This window comes from Abramis brama (assembly GCF_963993115.1).
Source record: "Abramis brama genome assembly, chromosome: 5".
Lineage (NCBI taxonomy): Eukaryota > Metazoa > Chordata > Actinopteri > Cypriniformes > Leuciscidae > Abramis > Abramis brama.
The window spans coordinates 30,266,518-30,282,932 of NC_139967.1; the positions used below are offsets into that span (position 1 = coordinate 30,266,518).

Consider the following 16,415-nt stretch of genomic DNA (forward strand, 5'->3'; position numbering starts at 1 on the left):
AGAATATACGGAAGCCCTACATCCTCAGACGTGACTGTGCCCACGCCCATCCATCCATCCCCACACATTTATATGCTTTCTTTCTTTCCGTTTCCCTTTGTTCCTCTCAACACATCAAGGTGCCCTGCATTTCTTCCTAATGTTGGCTAATGCTTTCGAAAGAATACCACCCGAGTGCTGCTGCCCGCCTCTGTTGCGAGTACCCATGTCACCGGATCGTCATTAATTATTCCCTTACTTACAACATGCTGTTGCCACGGTAATGTGCCATTAAGGAAGAACCAAGCGAATGGCAGTCTCTATGCAAATGAGGCTGCCACAAAGACCCTGGGCGCGGATTTGCAAATCGGAGGATGCTGCGATGGACACACTCTGTATTAGAATTGAATAAAAGGGACGATAATGTACCTGGGCTTCCTTTTTAAACACAACGAGTGCAGGAAGGAGCAGAGAAGGAGGGTTGGAGGAAGCACCTGGCATTTTAGAAAATACAGGGGTGTGTGTGTGTGTGTGGTATTTGACAGTCATTTGAGGGACGAGTTGGCAGGGACCAACAGATTAACAGCAGATGCCTCTGCGACAAATCCGCAAGTCTTCGATTTAGATGTAACTCGCATGTAAAATAAAGAGGTTTGAAATACATTTAGAATATGTCCTTGTCGTCCTGACGAGTTTGCTGGGATTGTGGTGCCGCCGGTAGTGGTGGACATAGTCACGCACAGCTTTAGATAATAATCAGAAAATAATTTTTGCCTGTGATGTCTCAAAATGAGAAGAGTAAAAGTATGTGGGAAGGGGAGAATGAGAAATGCAAAGATGAAGATTTGTGCCCCGCTGAACATTATGCTGTTTTGGCATGTAAACCCTGAGTCAATCAAAAATGGTGTTCTTGAAGCATTTAGGGATAGCAGACCAAATCAGCATGAAATCACAAGACTGCATTACTTACACACTGTAATATTATAAATAAACCATATTCACGTTTAAAAAAATAAAATAAGCCAACAAATCGGTTCATTTTTTTGTTATTTAATTGTTCAATGTGTGCAATATTTGATTGACATCCAAATAGTCTCTGCACTGTTAATGAGAGCAATATTAAAAATCATATTAATCACACATTTTAGTATTACTATAATGCAGTGTTGTGTACTCGAGACTCGGACTCGGTCTCGAGACCATATTTTAATGGTCTCGGTCTTGTCATGGACTCGTGTGCATTTTGACTCGGAATTGACTCGTACTCGAACATATAAGGACTCGGACTTATTCCCGAGTCCACTCGAGTCCCATTCAAAATATTTCATGATTGTTACTGTATGTTAATATTTCTTTAAATTGTTGTTTGATTGAAACGTCCAATGATTGCTGACTTTCTTGTGCGCAACTGCGCATGACTTGAGACTAACGTTCGCGCCACGCAAATGCAGCAGGAGCCTGGTCAGATGTGATGTGGAGCCTCTAGCTCAACTATGTATTGAAAATGTCTGCCTTATCATCCATAATTGTTATTACAATACAATGTTACAATACATACAACAATGTTATGTGGACAAGAGCACTTACTGATTGTAATAATTGTAAGTAATAATTGTAATAAAATGTAAATAAATAAAACCTTTACACCACCTACTATGTGGCCTTTTTACCATTACAGTGTACATGATTCCATGGTATATTTGATTTACTGTTTGAGTATAGTGCCAATTTTATTGTTACCACCAAATATTTTACATATTCTTGAAGATATCTTTAGGTCTGGTTTTTAGACCCAACCTTAGGTTATCCAACCTCTCTGGTCTCGGTCTCGGTCTCGACTCGGACTCGACTCTCTCTGGTCTCGGTCTCGACTCGGACTCGAGTGAGCTGGTCTCGACTACAACACTGCTATAATGCCCAAATTACAATGGAACCATAACACATTCAATTCAAAAAAGAAATTCACTTACTGAAATGCATTTACTGCACAATTCTTATTTTTAAGGAAAGCCAGTTCACTGTGGAACAAATATTGTTTAAGCGTTTTACAAATATTATATAAGCTTTACAATTTGAATTTTAAAGTCATCACTTTCACTCATAATTTCCCATCAAAGTGATCACTGATGGATTGACTGATGCCGCTCAAGTAGGAATTCCAGACGGAAGTCATCGCAGGTTGCCGGAGAGAGAACTGTCCCCTGCCTTTTGGATACAGATTGCAGCCATTATCAGGACAATTTCCCAGGTGGAGAAAAGCATCAGAGGAGTCTGGGATAACGCTGAATAAGAATCACAGATGGGGATGTGTTTGTTGGGGTGGGGTGGGGTGGTGGGATCTTCAATTTTATATGCAATTGTCATTGTCTGCTGCAGACTTTCCCTTTCTGCAACTTTTATTTCATAAAAGCCATCACTGCCAGGATCCGAAACAGGTCATTGGGTGCCTTCACAATTTAGAGGGCATTCTTGTGTGTTACTTCTAATATGTGACATATGATTTAACAAATCCACAGATGGAGAGGAAATTCCAGGTATCAGACATATTTGATATAAAGTAAATAGAGTACAGAGAGTAAGAGGAAATAACAACAAAACAAGCTCAGAGGGGGTTTGATGACACAAACAAATCTGTTGTTGTTTTTATTTACACTAAGCTATATTTTCCTACGGTATAGTTTGTGCCTTTGACAATCATGCATGGACGTTCTACCTCTCCCTGTCTCTCTCTCTTTATCACACACACACACACACACACACACATACACACACACAAATGGGCAAACACTGTCACTTGCTGCTGAGAGTCCAATCAAGCATTTGAATGCAGTGGCACATTCAGTTTTTTTGGAAATGACAACATTTATTCATCAGGGAGAGAAAAATTTCATTCAAAGACCCCACACTGCTCTGCCAGGGTCGGTCTGGTCCTGTTAATTGATTGCTTCTCACTAACAAGGCTGTAAAGTCCTCCATTGTGCACCTCTTCCTCTATGCTAATGAAGTCCAAACACAACACGCTCTTTCTTTCGTTTCCTCTCCGCATCCCCCTTCCTCTCTTTCTCTCTCCAATAGGAGGTTTTGATGTGAAGATGCTATGACAGGCTTGCTCTCTTTCTCTCTCTGCAGCTGGCACGAAAGATGTGATGGGAGCCAGGACCAGGAAGCAGTAATGGGATCATGGGAGAGTGATTGCAAACACATACACACCTCCAAGTTTCCCCTCACACTCCCCCTAATGAGGGGTAAAGGGACAATATCGTCATTGTTCCCCCCATGTTTGGGAACCTCGGGCCAAGAACAATTGCTGTTTACCCAAGCAGTAGCGAAAGTCCTCGCTGTGTCCGTTAATTAATCGGAGGGCTCCTGATTAAGTCTGCTCTAAACACCCAACTCAAAACTACCTTTCACATCCAGCCATTAGAGATGAGGGATTATCGGTAGCGCTTCCTGCTGCTTTCATTTAGTTTTTACACCATCCACCGTTTTCTATTCCTATTTGGAGCGCACGCACGCACACACACCTGTACTCTCATTGTCTATGTAAGAGCACTCATTTCCAAGGCTGAGGCAGAGATACAAAAGTGAAAAGGGATCAATTATTAAATTAATAAATAAATAAACCAGCAGTAATAATAATAAAATGTATTACTATTATTACTAATACTAATTATTATTAATGTCAATTTTGCTATGACAATTTTTTTTGTGAATTTGTAAGGTCGGAAAACAGCAATAATTATCATATAATTAATACATAAGTAAATGTACATGTTTTTATTGAAATTGCATTCAGAGCAATTAAATGGCATTACAAAAGATGTGGAAGTCCCACCGTAACATCTTCTCCATGCACATTTGTATTGGTGAAGTCACCCTCTTGTTTACCATCATATATCTCGATGCTACAATCGATAAGCAAAGCACCATCATGAATATGTGCAATTAGGCAGGGCTGGTGAGATTTTTCCGACGTATGGGATGTGACATTTGTAGGGCAGAAGCACAGATCAGCATAAGCGAGAGTGACAAATGCCTAATCCCTTCCTCCACATTTCAACATTTTTCAGGTCTATCGGAATACGCTCTTACATACACACACCTACACCGCATATTCACACATTTGAATTCCCGGATCAACACGCCTCAGCTGTGGTCATACGGTGTCATGGATATGAACAACACCACCAGAGCAAAAACAAGAGGAGACTTCTTAATGGATCGTGAAGATTTGTCAGAGTGCATGTGCTCTGTATACCAAGGCCGTTCTGTATGGAAATCACACAATTTTTGAAACAGTTTGTGTGACAGAGTGAGTCTCAAGGATAATCAATTTGTGAGTTATTGAGAGGAAAAAACATACAATGCATATACAGTTATATTCACACACCACAAAGAAAATGAGCTAAATGATAGACAAAACCATCCTTGGAGCTTTTTCCCTAAAGCCATGTGAATCCAGTGAAAATAGATTATGTGTTCACTATACTTTTAGCTGTCAAATCACTGGCAATCCTCACCAATTCATCACATACCTACTTCAGTTGAAGTCTGCAACCAGGCATTTTACATCAAAACATGCAAAAGAAAATTATATTTTATTTCTCAAAAGTAAGCAATACAATATTACCAGGAAATTACTGTTCGCTGCAGTGCACTTAAATATTATATAATATATTAGGAAATGGCCACATATGACTACATAAATATGTGCTGCTTTATACACGTATATCTCAATCACACACACACTCTCAGGCAGACTGGTTTTATTCAGGTGTGGGTGTTTAATTTAGCTGAAAGACGTCTGTGAATCCTATAATACGGTTCAGGTCTGAATCCTCTTGGAAAATCATCAACCCATAATCCTTTACATTGTGTCGCATTCAAATGAGGTGCTGGAACTCCCACTAACGCAGTGTAGCAGCGACGGTTAATTTACACGCGCACATACACTGAAACAGAAATTGTTACAACCCCCACACACATACTGTATATAGTAACAAAATATGACTAAAACACACACACACACCTGCATGTAACGTGGCACATTGCACGAGCTCCTCCTTGCAAACCTCTTCCCTCAACTAGCTACCACACACATCATGTCACACACACACACGGCGCATGGCGAGGCGTCGCTCACACCACCCAGGAAATTAACTTGACATTTTATGGCGACCACAGAGGAAAAAAAATATGGAAGGAAAGAAGAAAAAAAACAAAGCGTACCAAAGGCACAGATAACATAAACCCTCTCCCGAGCCTCGCCATCATATTCGCCAGGATTTTCACCGATCTGCAATGCAGACGGCACGGGGTGGCCACAGAAAATGAGCTTTTCCGTCCTCGCCCGCCTTCCTCCGGAGACGACGGCTGTCTCTCTCTCTCACTCTTTCTCTCCCTCGACAAATGCTTCCTGTCTATTTTCATATCCAATTCAGTTGGTCCCATTGGCACGGTTCTGCCTGATGTGAGGTTAACAAAATGAAATAAATAGAAACGGGACAATCTCACCTCAGTCTAAGCTCCCAATTAAAATGATACAGCCGCCCATGTCAGAGAACGAGAGCGCACTGAAATGGGGAAGGAGAGTTGCTTTGTGAGTTGCTTGGATTTATTTTTTCGTATATGCGTGTGCATGCTGGACGGAGCCATATTGTCATTGCGACTCTTCCTGCATGCACACACACACTCACTTTTCTTTTCCATTTCTTTGACACAATAAATCTCTGCTAAAGCATTGCTATAGTACAAAATAGCTAAATATTGCAGAAAAAAAAACGGTGTATATTTGCATCCTCGCACATGACGCACATATGAAAGTGTGTTTCTAAGAGGTGCAACGGCTTAAAGCCGTTGGCCCAGCGTTCGCTGTCATAACCTCAAAGAAAAGATTCAAACACACCCTTGCATAAAGAGTCCAAATTAATGTATCTCAGGATGCTGAGTGCATGGACACACAAACCTATGCACACACACACACGTGCTTGTCTGATTTCGGTGCATCTCTCTGTGGCTGGGTCCTGCTCTATTAGACATGCAGGAATGTTAACATCATTATGCATTATTCTGAGTGTCTGTCTGTGCCTTCACACCCCCCTCCTCTCTCTCTTTCTCTCTCTCCATTCGCCATATTGTGTCTGAGGAGAGGCCCAGACGTGTATGCCACAGACTAACGCAGTATTGTGTCTCCTGTCTGGGGATGGGCATTATTTTAACGGCCTTTCATGTGCTGGTGCACACAAATCACTGATCTTTTCGGAAATGGAAGAAGTGGCAAACACACCCATACGGACAACCACACCCACTCACACACGTACAGAAATTGTATTAATGCTCCACAGATGCCTTGCAAATAACGCCCAGGTTAGGTTGCCGCATATCTAAACAAAAGCACAATGTGTGCATGCGATATAACCTACAAAAACTGTGTAGGAAAGAAAGAAAGAAAGAAAGAAAGAAAGAAAGAAAGAAAGAAAGAAAGAAAGAAAGAAAGAAAGAAAGAAAGAAAGAAAGAAAGAAAGAAAGAAAGAAAGAAAGAAAAAAGAAAGAAAGAAAGAAAGAAAGAAAGAAAGAAAGAAAGAAAGAAAATATTGAATTATATAATTTTTAATGCTATATTTGCTAAATGGCGCAGAGCGGCTAAAGTGATATTACTGTCAAGAGAGTGTTTACTTATTATGCAGCTTCATACAAAATGTAATCAGTTGTGACTATCATCAAGTCCCATTTTCAGACTGTTAATGGGGAGGGGCCGTTATATTTGCAAAATATCTCTTTGGCAATAATGAAAAGCCATTGAGACACTTATAAAATGTCATTAATTCTGATCAAGCTGAAGCACTGACCTCATTTTTTTTTTTTTTTTACCCAATATTTTATTATGCTGAAAAAAGGCATTTTGAAATTCCACAGCCTAGATTTTAGGGGAAGAAATAAATTATTTATTAATAATTTCTTCAATGAAATCTCTGATTTTCATCCTAATAACGAATGGTCTCGGGTTACGTTATCTAACAACTCTATGGATTATGCAAACGTATTTCATTGATATGTTTTATAGTTAAATTGTCTGAAAATGCTACAGTGATATTTTATCATAATTTCTAAAGCATTGTGGTAAAAAAAGAACAATACAACGGTGAAGTAGGTGATGAAGGTAGCAATAAGAAAAACTTATAGCTGAGAGCAACTTGTTTAAGATAAAACCATCTCTCGTGGGTGTGTGGGCGCAGAATATATGTAGATTGAATAAAAAACAGGTTGGAGTGTTTATGCAAAGCATTTAAATTAATACGCATTATTTTTTTGTGTCTTTTAACCTCAAATCTGGCATTCCGGAGAAATTCTTAAAACATTGTGCCCTGAGAATATATATATATATATGTAAACATTCGGTGTATTTGCAGTGAAACTAGACTATAGCCTTTCCTCTGCCTCCCCTCTCAACTCCTCCCTCTTGCTGCTTGAAATCTGCATACATTTGCATGTCATTACCATGCGCATATTCTTTGTTCTGAGAGGGAAAGGAGGATGCGGTTTACAACCGCGTCGCACACCTCTGTTATGCGATCCGCTTGAAGATGCTTGTATATTTAATGAATGCAAAAATGCTTCATCATCTGTTGTCACGAAAGGCTAACTAGCATTTTAAAAATGAGGGGGGGATTGTTGAATAAAATATTAAATTACTTTTCAAATGTTAAATATTTCTATTATTAATAAGACCTAAATCATTCAATGACATGCATGAATGTTTATTTTCACAAACTACACCCGGCTATAGTGAAATGCACTTAAATTGCGTCCGAAGCGGATTTAATTTTACGACACCATATGCATCCAAACGTGTCACATAAAACACAGCGATACAGGACGTTTGATAAACAGCAGAAGCATGGGCTGGAATGCTGTAAACTGACATCTATTGTCCTTGTGGGCTCTTCGCTTTGTGCCGCAGCCAACTGTAATCATGCAAACGCAGGCGCCAGACTTCATTAGCTCCTCAGGGCCAACGCTAATCACACCACAGCAAGGCACAAGAGAGGAGGGGTCACAGAGTATGCAGAAAACAGCCGGGCATTGCCTGCGTGCTGCTGATATACATGTATAGTGTACTGATAGCATGCATGCTAGCACTGACTGCTTTTTTTTCTAGCGTTTTTCTTATATCTGCAAACTTTGCTAGTCAGCTTTCCAGGTATGCAAATTCACAGTTTATGAAGTGAAACGTTAAAATATGTAGTGGCTGGCTTTGAACCCTGCTTTGCTGGTCACCAGCATATGGTATGTTTTGATTGTTGGGACCAGCATGGGTTGCTGGTTTGCTGGTCACCAGGAGTGCTAGTGGAGCAGCTACACCAGCTCAGTATTGTTTGAGAATGGTATGACTATGCTGGTCCACCAGCTAGACCAGCACTATACAGGTTCTAACCAGCCTGGACCAACATGGATTTCATGCTGGTTTACGTTGGAATTTTCAGCAGGGAAGACATTTTATAATGTAATGAAAAAGACTGGAAAGTAAAGGTGCATCTGAAAAAGTAAGATAATAAAGTGCACGCTGTTAATGTTTATGTGCGTATTAAAGACTGTCTGTTCTGACAGAAATGATGAGAATCAAGACTTCTCGAGGCCAACATGCTATGTTGCAACTATACAAATCTGTCAGGTAAAAATAACACCAATAATTGTACAAATATATTTATGGGCTGATGCAGCCAGATTTGTATTTGTTTTTACATTTGGATTCATCGGTGAACTCACCTCATGTTGGTTTATCATTTGATAACATTGATGCCAGGTCCCACATGCTCAATTCAAGTGGATCAAGTAACGGTCACATTTTCCTTCAGCCCTGCAACACAAAGAAAAAAAAAGAGGAAATTTTGACTTTAAAATCACTAAACATGCTCAATTTGTTTTACAGCGATTCGAGCAAATTTCCACCTGTTTTGATGACATAAATGAAGTAAGAATGTGCCATAAACAATGGTTCATGTGGTTTAATATTTAGCAAACAGTTCACTGAAAAAAAATGATAAATGCCAAAATGGACACAAAAAAATAACATTATACAACTGAGAAATATGTTGTGAAGTGAGTCTGTGTGAGAGAATTGCTACAGCATAGGTATGCTATAGGTGTATGTGAGTGAGTGTGTGTGTGTTCTACTGGTATTCTCTACATTATGAGGACCAAATGTCCCCTCAAGAATAGTATACTACCAGTAAATTTTGACCTTGTGGGGACATTTTTTTGGGTCCCCAATAGGAAAAGAGCTTATAAATCATACTAAGTGATGTTTTTTGAAAATGTAAAAATGCAGAAAGTTTTCAGTGATGAGTAGGCTTAGGGATAGGGTTAGTGTAAGGGGATGTAATATACAGTGTGTACTTTAAAAATCATTATGTCTATGGAAAGTCCCCATGGAACATAGAAACCCAATGTGTGTGTGTGTGTGCGTGTCTGTGTGTGTGTGTGTGTACAGGTATATGTGATTTATGACAGAAATGTATATAATGACATGGGTATTACAACATAAACACAGATTATGAGGACACTTCCTGTGTCCTAGTAAACCATTATGGCTTAAAAACATACTAAACTGTTCTTTTGAAATGCAAAAAAATGCTGAACGTTTTCTGTGATGGTTTAGTGTAAGGGGATAGAAGATACAGTTTGTACAGTAAAAAAAAACAAAAAACATCAGTACGTCTATGTAGAGTCCCCCTAAACCACATATTCAAGAATGTGCGCGCGTGTGTTAATCCAGTACTGTGATGTTGCTGTGTCTATGGCATATGTGAATATGTGTTCATTTGAATGATGGTGAAGGAGGACAGAGTTAAAGCCAGGATGAAATCAAGTCTGCCCTCCACAGCTGTATAGGATATGATCTTTGGATGTCCAGAAAGACACTCTGCCCATGAGTTGCTGCAGCTGGTGTAACCAGCATTGCAGTTACCTTGAGGGGGTTCACCACTGGTGACTTTTCAGATGAAATGACTCTTTCTGTTTCAAACCATCCCTGTGTATGGGAGAATACTGGCAGAGGCTGCCTGTCACCTCAAAGTATGTCTCTGGCCAGCAGAGCCCGAGATCTCTGCAGCTATGCATTCCCTAGTGAAACACACACACACACACAACTGCTCTGCTCTACTGTCGCACTGATCCAGAGCATAACATTATATTTATTTTTGCACATATAAGCATATACATTCTTGTGTGCGAACAGCTCTGTAGTTTGCAGATGCTGAAAGCTTAACATGAAGCTTTTGAATGGTTTTCTGATATGCATAGCAAGACGTAAACATGCAAAGTAACACATCGGCTACAGATACTGCCGGAGGGCTGCAGCTTTTCAAGCCAAATGTGTATATTTATCCATCAGTAGCTGTAGATTTTATGCATTTTTAGCATAATATTCCTTAGCCTGAGAGATAACTGTTTAGCTCAATTAAAAGATTGTTGTTTTTTTATTATACTACAACACATTAAGGAAGACTCCCCTGAACCTATAGGTTTCAAAAAAGCTTTTTTTTTTTTTTTTTGTAAACCTGTGCAGTGTGTGTTATCTCCAGACACTCTCAAAGAGCGGTGTAGGGCCATGTCCACATAAAGGTAGTATTCTCCTGACACATGTCAGTGGCAGAGTGACAGCTGTCAGCTTTTATTAAGCCTCTGTTGTTCGTATGGCTTGAGCTTTTGACTTAGTCACTGCAGCTACAATGCACAATGCATTTTTTTCACATGGGCTAATAATATTTTATTACATTTTCTGTTGGTACCTATGAGTAACAGTGGTTTTTGAGACTTTTAATCCCATCTCATTATATGCCTTTACAAGACTTAAAAGATGTTTATTAGCACATAAAAAATAAAGACCTCTCACATCATAAACCCTTAGAGGACTTAGATGTTAATTATAGCATTACAATATCTCATGGTTCAATCACATGATTAATAGCTGACCGTTGTTTGGCTATTATATTCTATGAGTCAGTCTTGACAGCTTATGTGCTGAAAAGCAAATGTATAAGGCAAAAACAAAAAGCAAATTCCAATCAGAAAATAGAAATTTATTAAAAAAAAGAAAAAAAAGAAAAAGCACATCAATCATTGCTTTCGCAAAATACAATACAATAAAAGAAATGACAGCATTTTGTTTCATTTGTGAGGATGTTATCTCTTGGATCCCCAAATGTTATAGTTTCTGTATACAATAACAAAATATAAGCTTCAAATCGATCACATAATAGCACATTTCATGTAAAGGAAAGTTACTGTATATATACATTTTGAATATCACAAGCTGTTGTTTTTCAAAGCATTTTGAAAACGAACACCTTCTGGTTCTAGAGAGCAGATAGCAATAATTAAGCCGAGCAGCTACGCTAAAAAGCTAAGAGTCTCTATGTGCTTGTATCGCCTGCAGTACAGGGAAACCAAGGTCCATTTTAGCGCTTGATGTTGGCAGTGTTTGAGTCGTCCCCATCCCCCACACCCCCTCTCTCCACACCCTCAGCGTCTGCACTCACTGGATCCCTCTGCCAACACCTCAGTCCTGACAATCAGTGGCTACTGGACTATATATGAAGGCCGACTGCTCTAGCATGGAGCCAGGTATGATTCCCCAGCTGACAGTCTGCATCACATCTGATGGCTGAGAAGCAAGAGCTCTCTCTCTCTCTAACACACACACACACACACACACACACAGCCGTATATGGATCATGACCAGCTACAAACAAAAACACTTAGGAACGATCATGCATACAGGCGTTCACAAACACAGTCCACACATTCTAGTGTTTGGTTAAAAATACGTCTATGGGGAAAAACTCAGGATATTTTTTTGGTTGTACAGACAATCTAGATGTTCTAGACACTGTTTACACCCGCCATTAAGATATGTTTTGGTCAATCCAATCAAAAGTGGACGACGCTAAATATAGCTGTAAACGGCCTAAAATGTTTTAAGCTTGACCACTTTCAACCACTTCCAGAGGTAGATGAAACCACATTAAATTGGATTGCTTTTATAGTGTAGATGTTCAGGTAGTCGAATGCGTTCAAACAGCCAAAAATACCCAATATGTGAGCATTGAGGGACTTGTTGTGAGAAGGCACAGCAAAACAGCTGCATTGTACCAAAACACACAGGTTATGGTCGAAATCGTTGCTGCTTGCTTTATCCTTTTCAGTCATTCAGTATTCGGCACTCCAGCAAAAGTGATGTAGAACGTGATAAAATAAGAGGGGAGTGTCTCCAGGAAACCTGAACGGAAGTAGTTACAGGAGATGAATTTGAAACGCATCCTAATACCAGATGGAAACAGGGCCTTAGAGTCTCAAACGACATTTCAATCAAAAAAAAAAAAAAAAAAAAAAAACATCAGTCCAGCTGTGGATAATGCTTTGTTCGGCCATGTGGCACAAAACGGTTGAGACTATGTGAATGATTGTTGTCTATTGTCTTTATTGTTGTCCTTTTTTCGTCTACGCCACCAACCTTTACGCTTTCTTATCTCATTTCTCAACACATTTAGTACAGGAGATACTCTCGTTTCCTCCCATTAACCACTGACAGGCTGAATCTAAAACATGCAGGAATTTAATTAAATTCGGCCGGCTCTCATAACGGCGGTCTAGAAGTGGGGGGGGGGGGGGGGGGGTTGAGGTGGAGGTAGGTTGCACACATCAGGTATAAGTGTGTATGTGTGGGTGGGTGCGAGAGGGAGGGAGTTTTGCTGACACCTCTGTTGCCCACTTTCACGCTAATTAACACTTCTCAGATATACCCGCTGACGGTAGTCTACATGACAGGCTCAAGAGGACATTTGCGCGGACCTTTCGTCTCTGAACAATCCGAGCAGATAAAGGTGCGCGCAATACTTGCAACAAATGTGTGTTCGGGAGTAGAATATATACACATGCACAAATACCTAACTGACAGCAACAAATGCACATGAAACGGATCTTCACCAATGCCGCCTCATTATACCACCCCATCTGTAGAAGTCATGCAGTAACTCTATCCGAACCAGGATAACATAGGACCATGGCGGTGTGATTCATGTAACTGTCCGTTCTCCATGAGAATGCCTCACTGCCACTCGGCACTATAATATCATGTCTTTTTGATACTTTCCTCCACACTAAATTCAAAGGACTCTAAAGAAGCACATCACTCTATGACACCCGATGTCAGTCCTGCTGATGGATGCACGTAGCACATTGACATAATCTTAGCTTGGCCTTCTATTATTAGTATTTATTTTATCCCGTTGGATGGTTGATCACCATAAATGGGAAGCGCTATATTCTCTAATATCTAATTTCAGACTGAATATATTTGCAGGTGGAACACGCATGCAGCATTATGCAAGGCTCCTATGCCAGCGTTCTATATGTTTTTGTGCGTCTATAAGGGGGTGATATACAAAAGAGGTAAGCATTAAGAGTCATTTCTAGCACTCCTGCCTCGGCAGTGCCAAGAGGACGCGCGGAGATGAAAGGTAATGCAAATGGAAGTGTCATATAGCGAGTTCCATTCCAGACAGCCACCTTTGAAATAATTAAGACCGTGGAATGGAGTGGAGCCCGAGTGAGGAATAGCTATTCCTCAGAGTGACTCCTTCTAAAGACAGCAAGCAACCAGGCACAACACTGCTGTGCAAATGTTACGACAGAATCTCGATTCAAATGATTGTTAAATTTGCCCAAAGGGCATTTTAATGTTAATTTGATGATTAAAAACTATAATCTCCGTCAAAGGGGCGCCATTTTATATTGTGACCTTTTTACAATAATCGAGATGGTCATTAAATGAAATCACATTCAACACAATCACATTGAAACATGTCAAAATGTGTTAAATGCACAGGAATTGGCTTTCTTTTAACCTTAGCCAAGGGCCACAATTCCACATACAGTAGCAACTAAATATTCATCCGGAATTTTCCACTTGCACACGGCTAAAGATGAATACAAAGTGGGTGAAATGTGAATGATTCCATGCTGTGTTGGAATATGGCGCATGTGTTGTGCCGGATAAGTACATGGCTTGCCACAAGCAATTCACATATGTAGCTGACAATAATGGGGCGGGTTTATGCATGCAAATGGGTTTCTTGAGTCGCATCTTGCCAGCGACGCTAGCTAATTTCCTAATTGGAGAGCGTGATTATGCGAACGCGGTGGCACCTTATTGGAACATGCGAGGTGGGCTTGTAATCAAGCGCGTGCCAGCGGACATTTTAGGTCTATCCTTTTCGCATGCTCACCACTGCTAAATTCTTTAAGATGGTGGCACCTTGAAGGAAATGCTACTGCGCTGATAGAGCCCAGCCCACCTCCTCCCTACCCAGAGTCTGCAATGCGATTCTGGGAAGATTGTGGGGCACCCTTCGCCTACCCCACCTGCATGATAAATTTTTAATTCCCACGTTACTAATAAGGATATTAAGCAGAGAGTCTGGAGTTTCCGCATATATGCATGAGTCCGCATGCATTAAATTTGCATAGAATCAAGCGATTCAAATGTAAGTATGCGAACATGCAGCACTTCACTGTGCAACATTACTCGTATGTATGACAAATGCTGTCTTTGGATTGTAACCCATGTTTTTAGCCACACACACACACACACACACACACACACACACCTCTGCTCAGATTTTCTGAAAAATTAGTTGGTACAAACCTAATTATTCTGATTTAATCCAAACTGATTATTACGGTCAAAGTGCTAATGGTTTTTCTGCACACAAACCCGCTATATAGCTGTGTTTTAACCTCATTATTCACTCCTGAAAGATTTCTAAAATATATCAATATATTCCTTTCAATATTTTATTTAAAAATTAAAATATACTATATAAAAATATACTGTATAGTAAAAATGACAATTTATGAGCAATGTAACATTTAAATACATTACTTTTATGTAAATCATATTGTCAAACTTCTCACTGACATGACGTGCATCATTTAGGCTCTTTCATCTGTTTTGAGGGGTATTTGAGAGGCAGTTATTGACTTATTTATAGCCCTAAGAATTTGCATAATCTAAATTCAGCAGAGAACAAACATGCTCAGTCAAACCGCAAATGCATGTAGTGTCAGCGCTGTTATTGTACAGATTACTTCTGGCTTAGAGGAAAAATATTACTCAATCTTGTACCATTTTATATCTGTCATTATCATGCAATGGAATATTTACAATTACACACATTACCAGGAACTATACTAAATGAATTATAATACCCAATGACGGATTTTGGACAAAAACAACAGTAGTGTTTCACAACAGATCAAATCAATAATTCAACCATTAAAAAAAAAAAAAAAAATCTCATACTGAACTGGTTTGGAAGTTAAGGTCAAGACAGGTCAAACTACTAAATGTGGTGTTCAATAGTGAAATATTGACATTTGCAATTACTCATTTTATTAAGGGTTATATATAACATATCAAAACATTTTGACTTTTTTCAAATCACTGTACTGCTTCTAAATCTTAACACTGAAGTAAATTTGCTCCATGAATCATGCTGCGGGGTTGTTCTTTTTTAACTAACATTTTGGCACTAGATCTGTCTGCTTTGAGATGTCAACGAGCTGTGCATTGACTCTGATAAATCAAGATTTCATTGTGAGGTACCAGATTGTTTCTGCAACCTTGAAAGAGTGATATACACAATTACACACAAATACCACGGCAAATAAGAATGCAAGCAGACATGCACACATACACTTTCGAGTGGCTTCTTAATACCATCACAGTTGTACATTCAAGTGAAAGAATCTTTCAATACACACACAAAGGTAAATTCAAGTGGAAGAATCTTCCACTCACTAACACACACAAACACACACATATATGGAACCTGTCCTGCTTTTGCACATTGCCATCATACGCATGTGAGATCACCCCCTTGTTGCCACAGCGACTCCAACCAGCGGGAACAACATTGTTCATGTGACCTGGTCGAGAAGAGGCGGGTCTACAGGATGCTCTGTGCCAACATGTATCTGCTTGTTTAACATCTCAGCACATTTTAAGGCACATTATTCCTTTAGTTTGAAGGAAGTAAACTTACACATGAACACAGAAGCTCAGTGAATCGCTTTTTAAGAAATCAGTGGTGAGAAAGCAAGCTGCACTTGGTCCCATTACAACACTGTAAAAAGTATCAATATGAGGCATGTGCAACTAAATGTCACTATGTATCAAACTAAAATATTATTTGTGGGACATACAAACTGAGAAGTAAACCTGAAAATCAATCAATAAAAATCTAGCTAAGCAAATCTGAAATGTACAAGACTATCTATCTATCTATCTATCTATCTATCTATCTATCTATCTATCTATCTATCTATCTATCTATCTACATCTATCTATCTATCTATCTATCTATCTATCTATC

The 16,415-nt window shown here is 39.5% G+C and overlaps 1 long non-coding RNA gene across 3 annotated transcripts in view; it reads right to left on the minus strand.

The window, feature by feature from the left end:
- LOC311083020 overlaps window positions 1–16,415 on the minus strand; it is a 39,173-nt gene that overhangs the window by 13,937 nt on the left and 8,821 nt on the right. For all 3 annotated transcript variants that reach the window (XR_014606187.1, XR_014606188.1, XR_014606189.1), the window contains exon 2: window positions 8,746–8,836. This is a non-coding gene — a long non-coding RNA (uncharacterized lncRNA). The remainder of the gene's footprint in view (window positions 1–8,745; window positions 8,837–16,415) is intronic.